We start from the raw sequence: 11844 nt of genomic DNA on the forward strand, positions 1-11844 counted from the left end.
CCATGCTGCTTTCCCTGCAGGAGAAACATACTACAAGGTTCTAGAGCATACTGCTATCTATGGGAGGTCTGTGGTGCCCGGGATGCTCGATGGCTCCAACAAGGGGCGCTAAGGGCTCATTCTGAAGCCCATACGATGCCAATCATTTAAATGCACTTGGCTGCTGGCCCACGTGCTGGTTGCCCACCTCTGCAATGCATGGGAATTTAACTCTGTAGCAGGTCTTCACACCGCGGACATTAATTTCATTCACATCTTCGACCCTGAGCCTAGTGGCAGAGGCAAAAGCTGGGTCACTTCCGAGGCTCTTCCACCAGATGTTTGCAGAGCCGCCTGCCTTGGACTTGAAGCTACACAGAAGCAGAGACCTCAGGCACAGGGCCGACTGAGCGGTGTCCACCCTCATAGCATATAGAATTTCCTAAGGAACAGGGTCACTTTGATGTCAGCTCTGGGATGCAAGATTTCGTGAGAGTGCTCCTTTTGTGATCAGAATCTATGGCTCAGGCGGGACACGTGCAGCGGTTACTTTCGGACCTTGCCATCTCAGACACTCTACTTCTGGGGCGTACGGAGGCTGCGCGAATGTAACAAAGTGGGCTCAAGTCCAGTACCCGAAAAGGGTCTCATGCCTCTCAACAGATGGCAGCGTGTCTCCTGCTGCTGCAGAAGGACTACAAAAGTCTGTTTCGGGCTATAGGATAGAAACGTGATGCCCGCTGATAGAAATGCCGGCAGTGGCCCGTAGTGAAAGTGTCATGCACCTGGTGGTCTCTCCGACATAACCAAACCACACGTACCGGTCACGGACATGTGCCCCTGCGTGGGGCAGAGTGCGTGAAGCCACCTGTTCGGGCAAACCCTACGGTTGGCCTGGCAAAAGTGTCCCGTTTCTGGGAAATTGTTATGTTGCTCTCCAGTTTGATGAAAGGTACGTTACGAGCATTGCCGTTTCCTGATTTGGAGTGCTGCCATGGGGTGCAACACAAAGACCCAAGTGTTTGGGGGACAGGGAAATAGCACTTTCGCACAGGTATCTTCATGCTACCCCGAGCTCTGGGCTCCGTATTCAACTTGGAGTAAAGGAGGCCTGGGGTGCAATGCACGGACCGTCTGGCCCTAGACGGGATATGCACGTGCAAAAGACGAGCTAGAGGAGAGAAATGGGATACCCACAGTTCTTCGGTATAGGCCAGTTCTCATCCAGCTCGTGTGGAAAGCAGGTTCTGAAAGGCTTGGGAGCCTTGTCTCAACACGTGGAACAGGAGTGCATTCACACAGTACTACACTCTGAGTTTCTCAAGGGTACTTGGAGGGGCAGCTTTTCAGACTGCATAGGAACGGAGTTTCTCACAGGGGAAATGGGATGTGTACCTGACAGGCTAGGTGAACAAAATTTCATATGCAGTTGTCCTCCAGTGGACCGGGAACAGGACCCAGGTCAGGCGAGCGCATAGTGTCTTTGGTCCCACACATCCTGGGGCAGTGTGCTGCCTCAGCTCCCTTACAAGGCTGTGTTGACATTGAGCCACGTAAATAGAATAAGCGGCCGTTGTCAGTCTGACGCACATCCCAGCGTAGCCTTGCAGAGTTCCAATCCCAAGCCCTGTGGAGACAGACGGGCCTGAAAGCGTTTCACCCACGACGTTTCTTTGAAAACTCCGGGTCATTCCGAGTGCAGGGAGGACTGCGATGCAGGGGGCTGAGAGCGTAAAACATATCGTTTGGCCATGCCTCTCGGACTTGGAGTGTGGGAAAGCGTTCCCATGGGGACGGGAGGACAAAGCCTGCCCAAATCAAGTTGCAGGGTGCTGTTGTCGTTACATGGAATCCCGGGGTTTGTTCACTGCTGTTTGGGAAAACGAAATCCTGGCTTCGTGTTTGTTCCTTGAGTGCGCAAAGTCCTCGTAGAGGGAGGCTTGAGGTGTCCAGTGTTCACACAAACCGGTTCCGATCACAGGACGGAACATCGCACACACTTCTTGGGGCACTGTGGCCTCAGGTCCATTGCAAAGTAAGCCTTCGCCGAGGCATGGGAAACGAGTTGCTCCCCAGCTCACAAATGCCCGTGATGAGCTGGGCCGGATGGAAGCATGGGGGTACCATGCTGCTTTCCCTGCAGGAGAAACATACTACAAGGTTCTAGAACACACTGTTATCTATGGGAGCTCTCTGGTGCCCGGGATGCTCGGTGGCTCCAACAAGGGGCGCTAAGGGCTCATTCTGAAGCCCATACGTTGCCAATCATTTAAATGCACTTGGCTGCTGGCCCACGTGCTGGTTGCCCACCTCTGCAATGCATGGGAATTTAACTCTGTAGCAGGTCTTCACACCGCGGACATTAATTTCGTTCACATCTTCGACCCTGAGCCTAGTGGCAGAGGCAAAAGCTGGGTCACTTCCGAGGCTCTTCCACCAGATGTTTGCAGAGCCGCCTGCCTTGGACTTGAAGCTACACAGAAGCAGAGACCTCAGGCACAGGGCCGACTGAGCGGTGTCCACCCTCATAGCATATAGAATTTCCTAAGGAACAGGGTCACTTTGATGTCAGCTCTGGGATGCAAGATTTCGTGAGAGTGCTCCTTTTGTGACCAGAATCTATGGCTCAGGTGGGACACGAGCAGCGGTTGCTTTCGGACCTTGCCATCTCAGACACTCTACTTCTGGGGCGTACGGAGGCTGCGCGAATGTAACAAAGTGGGCTCAAGTCCATTACCCGAAAAGGGTCTCATGCCTCTCAACAGATGGCAGCGTGTCTCCTGCTGCTGCAGAAGGACTACAAAAGTCTGTTTCGGGCTATAGGATAGAAACGTGATGCCCGCTGATAGAAATGCCGGCAGTGGCCCGTAGTGAAAGTGTCATGCACCTGGTGGTCTCTCCGACATAACCAAACCACACGTACCGGTCACGGACATGTGCCCCTGCGTGGGGCAGAGTGCGTGAAGCCACCTGTTCGGGCAAACCCTACGGTTGGCCTGGCAAATGTGTCCCGTTTCTGGGAAATTGTTATGTTGCTTTCCAGTTTGATGAAAGGTACGTTACGAGCATTGCCGTTTCCTGATTTGGAGTGCTGCCATGGGGTGCAACACAAAGACCCAAGTGTTTGGGGGACAGGGAAATAGCACTTTCGCACAGGTATCTTCATGCTACCCCGAGCTCTGGGCTCCGTATTCAACTTGGAGTAAAGGAGGCCTGGGGTGCAATGCACGGACCGTCTGGCCCTAGACGGGATATGCACGTGCAAATGACGAGCTGGAGGAGAGAAATGGGATACCCACAGTTCTTCGGTATAGGCCAGTTCTCATCCAGCTCGTGTGGAAAGCAGGTTCTGAAAGGCTTGGGAGCCTTGTCTCAACACGTCGAACAGGAGGGCATTCACACAGTACTACACTCTGAGTTTCTCAAGGGTACTTGGAGGGGCAGCTTTTCAGACTGCATAGGAACGGAGTTTCTCACAGGGGAAATGGGATGTGTACCTGACAGGCTAGGTGAACAAAATTTCATATGCAGTTGTCCTCCAGTGGACCGGGAACAGGACCCAGGTCAGGCGAGCGCATAGTGTCTTTGGTCCCACACATCCTGGGGCAGTGTGCTGCCTCAGCTCCCTTACAAGGCTGTGTTGACATTGAGCCACGTAAATAGAATAATCGGCGGTTGTCAGTCTGACGCACATCCCAGCGTAGCCTTGCAGAGTTCCAATCCCAAGCCCTGTGGAGACAGACGGGCCTGAAAGCGTTTCACCCAGGACGGCTCTTTGAAAACTCCGGGTCATTCCGAGTGCAGGGAGGACTGCGGTGCAGTGGGCTGAGAGCGTAAAACATATCGTTTGGCCATGCCTCTCGGACTTGGAGAGTGGCAAAGCGTGCCCATGGGGACGGGAGGACAAAGCCTGCCGAAATCAAGTTGCAGGGTGCTGTTGTCTTTACATGGAATCACGGGGTTTGTTCACTGCTGTTTGGGAAAACGAAATCCTGGCTTCGTGTTTGTTCCTTGAGTGCGCAAAGTCCTCGTAGAGGGAGGCTTGAGGTGTCCAGTGTTCACACAAACCGGTTCCGATCACAGGACGGAACATCGCACACACTTCTTGGGGCACTGTGGCCTCAGGTCCATTGCAAAGTAAGCCTTCGCCGAGGCATGGGAAAAGAGTTGCTCCCCAGCTCACAAATGCCCGTGATGAGCTGGGCCGGATGGAAGCATGGGGGTACCATGCTGCTTTCCCTGCAGGAGAAACATACTACAAGGTTCTAGAGCATACTGCTATCTATGGGAGGTCTGTGGTGCCCGGGATGCTCGATGGCTCCAACAAGGGGCGCTAAGGGCTCATTCTGAAGCCCATACGATGCCAATCATTTAAATGCACTTGGCTGCTGGCCCACGTGCTGGTTGCCCACCTCTGCAATGCATGGGAATTTAACTCTGTAGCAGGTCTTCACACCGCGGACATTAATTTCATTCACATCTTCGACCCTGAGCCTAGTGGCAGAGGCAAAAGCTGGGTCACTTCCGAGGCTCTTCCACCAGATGTTTGCAGAGCCGCCTGCCTTGGACTTGAAGCTACACAGAAGCAGAGACCTCAGGCACAGGGCCGACTGAGCGGTGTCCACCCTCATAGCATATAGAATTTCCTAAGGAACAGGGTCACTTTGATGTCAGCTCTGGGATGCAAGATTTCGTGAGAGTGCTCCTTTTGTGATCAGAATCTATGGCTCAGGCGGGACACGTGCAGCGGTTACTTTCGGACCTTGCCATCTCAGACACTCTACTTCTGGGGCGTACGGAGGCTGCGCGAATGTAACAAAGTGGGCTCAAGTCCAGTACCCGAAAAGGGTCTCATGCCTCTCAACAGATGGCAGCGTGTCTCCTGCTGCTGCAGAAGGACTACAAAAGTCTGTTTCGGGCTATAGGATAGAAACGTGATGCCCGCTGATAGAAATGCCGGCAGTGGCCCGTAGTGAAAGTGTCATGCACCTGGTGGTCTCTCCGACATAACCAAACCACACGTACCGGTCACGGACATGTGCCCCTGCGTGGGGCAGAGTGCGTGAAGCCACCTGTTCGGGCAAACCCTACGGTTGGCCTGGCAAAAGTGTCCCGTTTCTGGGAAATTGTTATGTTGCTCTCCAGTTTGATGAAAGGTACGTTACGAGCATTGCCGTTTCCTGATTTGGAGTGCTGCCATGGGGTGCAACACAAAGACCCAAGTGTTTGGGGGACAGGGAAATAGCACTTTCGCACAGGTATCTTCATGCTACCCCGAGCTCTGGGCTCCGTATTCAACTTGGAGTAAAGGAGGCCTGGGGTGCAATGCACGGACCGTCTGGCCCTAGACGGGATATGCACGTGCAAAAGACGAGCTAGAGGAGAGAAATGGGATACCCACAGTTCTTCGGTATAGGCCAGTTCTCATCCAGCTCGTGTGGAAAGCAGGTTCTGAAAGGCTTGGGAGCCTTGTCTCAACACGTGGAACAGGAGTGCATTCACACAGTACTACACTCTGAGTTTCTCAAGGGTACTTGGAGGGGCAGCTTTTCAGACTGCATAGGAACGGAGTTTCTCACAGGGGAAATGGGATGTGTACCTGACAGGCTAGGTGAACAAAATTTCATATGCAGTTGTCCTCCAGTGGACCGGGAACAGGACCCAGGTCAGGCGAGCGCATAGTGTCTTTGGTCCCACACATCCTGGGGCAGTGTGCTGCCTCAGCTCCCTTACAAGGCTGTGTTGACATTGAGCCACGTAAATAGAATAATCGGCGGTTGTCAGTCTGACGCACATCCCAGCGTAGCCTTGCAGAGTTCCAATCCCAAGCCCTGTGGAGACAGACGGGCCTGAAAGCGTTTCACCCACGACGTTTCTTTGAAAACTCCGGGTCATTCCGAGTGCAGGGAGGACTGCGATGCAGGGGGCTGAGAGCGTAAAACATATCGTTTGGCCATGCCTCTCGGACTTGGAGTGTGGGAAAGCGTTCCCATGGGGACGGGAGGACAAAGCCTGCCCAAATCAAGTTGCAGGGTGCTGTTGTCGTTACATGGAATCCCGGGGTTTGTTCACTGCTGTTTGGGAAAACGAAATCCTGGCTTCGTGTTTGTTCCTTGAGTGCGCAAAGTCCTCGTAGAGGGAGGCTTGAGGTGTCCAGTGTTCACACAAACCGGTTCCGATCACAGGACGGAACATCGCACACACTTCTTGGGGCACTGTGGCCTCAGGTCCATTGCAAAGTAAGCCTTCGCCGAGGCATGGGAAACGAGTTGCTCCCCAGCTCACAAATGCCCGTGATGAGCTGGGCCGGATGGAAGCATGGGGGTACCATGCTGCTTTCCCTGCAGGAGAAACATACTACAAGGTTCTAGAACACACTGTTATCTATGGGAGCTCTCTGGTGCCCGGGATGCTCGGTGGCTACAACAAGGGGCGCTAAGGGCTCATTCTGAAGCCCATACGTTGCCAATCATTTAAATGCACTTGGCTGCTGGCCCACGTGCTGGTTGCCCACCTCTGCAATGCATGGGAATTTAACTCTGTAGCAGGTCTTCACACCGCGGACATTAATTTCGTTCACATCTTCGACCCTGAGCCTAGTGGCAGAGGCAAAAGCTGGGTCACTTCCGAGGCTCTTCCACCAGATGTTTGCAGAGCCGCCTGCCTTGGACTTGAAGCTACACAGAAGCAGAGACCTCAGGCACAGGGCCGACTGAGCGGTGTCCACCCTCATAGCATATAGAATTTCCTAAGGAACAGGGTCACTTTGATGTCAGCTCTGGGATGCAAGATTTCGTGAGAGTGCTCCTTTTGTGACCAGAATCTATGGCTCAGGTGGGACACGAGCAGCGGTTGCTTTCGGACCTTGCCATCTCAGACACTCTACTTCTGGGGCGTACGGAGGCTGCGCGAATGTAACAAAGTGGGCTCAAGTCCATTACCCGAAAAGGGTCTCATGCCTCTCAACAGATGGCAGCGTGTCTCCTGCTGCTGCAGAAGGACTACAAAAGTCTGTTTCGGGCTATAGGATAGAAACGTGATGCCCGCTGATAGAAATGCCGGCAGTGGCCCGTAGTGAAAGTGTCATGCACCTGGTGGTCTCTCCGACATAACCAAACCACACGTACCGGTCACGGACATGTGCCCCTGCGTGGGGCAGAGTGCGTGAAGCCACCTGTTCGGGCAAACCCTACGGTTGGCCTGGCAAATGTGTCCCGTTTCTGGGAAATTGTTATGTTGCTTTCCAGTTTGATGAAAGGTACGTTACGAGCATTGCCGTTTCCTGATTTGGAGTGCTGCCATGGGGTGCAACACAAAGACCCAAGTGTTTGGGGGACAGGGAAATAGCACTTTCGCACAGGTATCTTCATGCTACCCCGAGCTCTGGGCTCCGTATTCAACTTGGAGTAAAGGAGGCCTGGGGTGCAATGCACGGACCGTCTGGCCCTAGACGGGATATGCACGTGCAAATGACGAGCTGGAGGAGAGAAATGGGATACCCACAGTTCTTCGGTATAGGCCAGTTCTCATCCAGCTCGTGTGGAAAGCAGGTTCTGAAAGGCTTGGGAGCCTTGTCTCAACACGTCGAACAGGAGGGCATTCACACAGTACTACACTCTGAGTTTCTCAAGGGTACTTGGAGGGGCAGCTTTTCAGACTGCATAGGAACGGAGTTTCTCACAGGGGAAATGGGATGTGTACCTGACAGGCTAGGTGAACAAAATTTCATATGCAGTTGTCCTCCAGTGGACCGGGAACAGGACCCAGGTCAGGCGAGCGCATAGTGTCTTTGGTCCCACACATCCTGGGGCAGTGTGCTGCCTCAGCTCCCTTACAAGGCTGTGTTGACATTGAGCCACGTAAATAGAATAATCGGCGGTTGTCAGTCTGACGCACATCCCAGCGTAGCCTTGCAGAGTTCCAATCCCAAGCCCTGTGGAGACAGACGGGCCTGAAAGCGTTTCACCCAGGACGGCTCTTTGAAAACTCCGGGTCATTCCGAGTGCAGGGAGGACTGCGGTGCAGGGGGCTGAGAGCGTAAAACATATCGTTTGGCCATGCCTCTCGGACTTGGAGAGTGGCAAAGCGTGCCCATGGGGACGGGAGGACAAAGCCTGCCGAAATCAAGTTGCAGGGTGCTGTTGTCTTTACATGGAATCACGGGGTTTGTTCACTGCTGTTTGGGAAAACGAAATCCTGGCTTCGTGTTTGTTCCTTGAGTGCGCAAAGTCCTCGTAGAGGGAGGCTTGAGGTGTCCAGTGTTCACACAAACCGGTTCCGATCACAGGACGGAACATCGCACACACTTCTTGGGGCACTGTGGCCTCAGGTCCATTGCAAAGTAAGCCTTCGCCGAGGCATGGGAAAAGAGTTGCTCCCCAGCTCACAAATGCCCGTGATGAGCTGGGCCGGATGGAAGCATGGGGGTACCATGCTGCTTTCCCTGCAGGAGAAACATACTACAAGGTTCTAGAGCATACTGCTATCTATGGGAGGTCTGTGGTGCCCGGGATGCTCGATGGCTCCAACAAGGGGCGCTAAGGGCTCATTCTGAAGCCCATACGATGCCAATCATTTAAATGCACTTGGCTGCTGGCCCACGTGCTGGTTGCCCACCTCTGCAATGCATGGGAATTTAACTCTGTAGCAGGTCTTCACACCGCGGACATTAATTTCATTCACATCTTCGACCCTGAGCCTAGTGGCAGAGGCAAAAGCTGGGTCACTTCCGAGGCTCTTCCACCAGATGTTTGCAGAGCCGCCTGCCTTGGACTTGAAGCTACACAGAAGCAGAGACCTCAGGCACAGGGCCGACTGAGCGGTGTCCACCCTCATAGCATATAGAATTTCCTAAGGAACAGGGTCACTTTGATGTCAGCTCTGGGATGCAAGATTTCGTGAGAGTGCTCCTTTTGTGACCAGAATCTATGGCTCAGGCGGGACACGTGCAGCGGTTACTTTCGGACCTTGCCATCTCAGACACTCTACTTCTGGGGCGTACGGAGGCTGCGCGAATGTAACAAAGTGGGCTCAAGTCCAGTACCTGAAAAGGGTCTCATGCCTCTCAACAGATGGCAGCGTGTCTCCTGCTGCTGCAGAAGGACTACAAAAGTCTGTTTCGGGCTATAGGATAGAAACGTGATGCCCGCTGATAGAAATGCCGGCAGTGGCCCGTAGTGAAAGTGTCATGCACCTGGTGGTCTCTCCGACATAACCAAACCACACGTACCGGTCACGGACATGTGCCCCTGCGTGGGGCAGAGTGCGTGAAGCCACCTGTTCGGGCAAACCCTACGGTTGGCCTGGCAAATGTGTCCCGTTTCTGGGAAATTGTTATGTTGCTTTCCAGTTTGATGAAAGGTACGTTACGAGCATTGCCGTTTCCTGATTTGGAGTGCTGCCATGGGGTGCAACACAAAGACCCAAGTGTTTGGGGGACAGGGAAATAGCACTTTCGCACAGGTATCTTCATGCTACCCCGAGCTCTGGGCTCCGTATTCAACTTGGAGTAAAGGAGGCCTGGGGTGCAATGCACGGACCGTCTGGCCCTAGACGGGATATGCACGTGCAAAAGACGAGCTAGAGGAGAGAAATGGGATACCCACAGTTCTTCGGTATAGGCCAGTTCTCATCCAGCTCGTGTGGAAAGCAGGTTCTGAAAGGCTTGGGAGCCTTGTCTCAACACGTGGAACAGGAGTGCATTCACACAGTACTACACTCTGAGTTTCTCAAGGGTACTTGGAGGGGCAGCTTTTCAGACTGCATAGGAACGGAGTTTCTCACAGGGGAAATGGGATGTGTACCTGACAGGCTAGGTGAACAAAATTTCATATGCAGTTGTCCTCCAGTGGACCGGGAACAGGACCCAGGTCAGGCGAGCGCATAGTGTCTTTGGTCCCACACATCCTGGGGCAGTGTGCTGCCTCAGCTCCCTTACAAGGCTGTGTTGACATTGAGCCACGTAAATAGAATAAGCGGCCGTTGTCAGTCTGACGCACATCCCAGCGTAGCCTTGCAGACTTCCAATCCCAAGCCCTGTGGAGACAGACGGGCCTGAAAGCGTTTCACCCACGACGGCTCTTTGAAAACTCCGGGTCTTTCCGAGTTCAGGGAGCACAGCGGAGCAAGGGGCTGTGAGCGTAAAACATATCGTTTGGCCATGGCTATCGGACTTGGAGTGTGGCAAAGCGTGCCCAGGGGACGGGAGGAAAAAGCCTGCCCAAATCAAGTTGCAGGGTGCTGTTGTCTTTACATGGAATCCCGGGGTTTGTTCACTGCTGTTTGAGAAAACGAAACCCTGGCTTCGTGTTTGTTCCTTGAGTGCGGGAAGTGTTCGTAGAGGGAGGCTTGAGGTGTCCAGTGTTCACACAAATCGGTTCCGATCACAGGACGGAACATCGCACACACTTCTTGGGGCACTGTGGCCTCAGGTCCATTGCAAAGTAAGCCTTCGCCGAGGCATGGGAAACGAGTTGCTCCCCAGCTCACAAATGCCCGTGATGAGCTGGGCCGGATGGAAGCATGGGGGTACCATGCTGCTTTCCCTGCAGGAGAAACATACTACGAGGTTCTAGAGCATAATGTTATCTATGGGAGGCCTGTGGTGCTCGGGATGCTCGGTGGCTCCAACAAGGGGCGCTAAGGGCTCATTCTGAAGCCCATACGATGCCAATCATTTAAATGCACTTGGCTGCTGGCTCATGTGCTGGTTGCCCACCTCTGCAATGCATGGGAATTTAACTCTGTAGCAGGTCTTCACACCGCGTACATTAATTTCGTTCACATCTTCGACACTGAGCCTAGTGGCAGAGGCAAAAGCTAGGTCACTTCCGAGGCTCTTCCACCAGATGTTTGCAGAGCCGCCTGCCTTGGACTTGAAGCTACACAGAAGCAGAGACCTCAGGCACAGGGCCGACTGAGCGGTGTCCACACTCATAGCATATAGAATTTCCTAAGGAACAGGGTCACTTTGATGTCAGCTCTGGGATGCAAGATTTCGTGAGAGTGCTCCTTTTGTGACCAGAATCTATGGCTCAGGCGGGACACGTGCAGCGGTTACTTTCGGACCTTGCCATCTCAGACACTCTACTTCTGGGGCGTACGGAGGCTGCGCGAATGTAACAAAGTGGGCTCAAGTCCAGTACCCGAAAAGGGTCTCATGCCTCTCAACAGATGGCAGCGTGTCTCCTGCTGCTGCAGAAGGACTACAAAAGTCTGTTTCGGGCTATAGGATAGAAACGTGATGCCCGCTGATAGAAATGCCGGCAGTGGCCCGTAGTGAAAGTGTCATGCACCTGGTGGTCTCTCCGACATAAACAAACCACACGTACCGGTCACGGACATGTGCCCCTGCGTGGGGCAGAGTGCGTGAAGCCACCTGTTCGGGCAAACCCTACGGTTGGCCTGGCAAATGTGTCCCGTTTCTGGGAAATTGTTATGTTGCTTTCCAGTTTGATGAAAGGTACGTTACGAGCATTGCCGTTTCCTGATTTGGAGTGCTGCCATGGGGTGCAACACAAAGACCCAAGTGTTTGGGGGACAGGGAAATAGCACTTTCGCACAGGTATCTTCATGCTACCCCGAGCTCTGGGCTCCGTATTCAACTTGGAGTAAAGGAGGCCTGGGGTGCAATGCACGGACCGTCTGGCCCTAGACGGGATATGCACGTGCAAAAGACGAGCTAGAGGAGAGAAATGGGATACCCACAGTTCTTCGGTATAGGCCAGTTCTCATCCAGCTCGTGTGGAAAGCAGGTTCTGAAAGGCTTGGGAGCCTTGTCTCAACACGTGGAACAGGAGTGCATTCACACAGTACTACACTCTGAGTTTCTCAAGGGTACTTGGAGGGGCAGCTTTTCAGACTGCA

The sequence above is a fragment of the Delphinapterus leucas genome, chromosome X (assembly GCF_059928025.1).
Source record: "Delphinapterus leucas isolate spDelLeu-1000000601 "Yukka" chromosome X, BTC_Dleu_Yukka2, whole genome shotgun sequence".
NCBI classification, from domain to species: domain Eukaryota; kingdom Metazoa; phylum Chordata; class Mammalia; order Artiodactyla; family Monodontidae; genus Delphinapterus; species Delphinapterus leucas.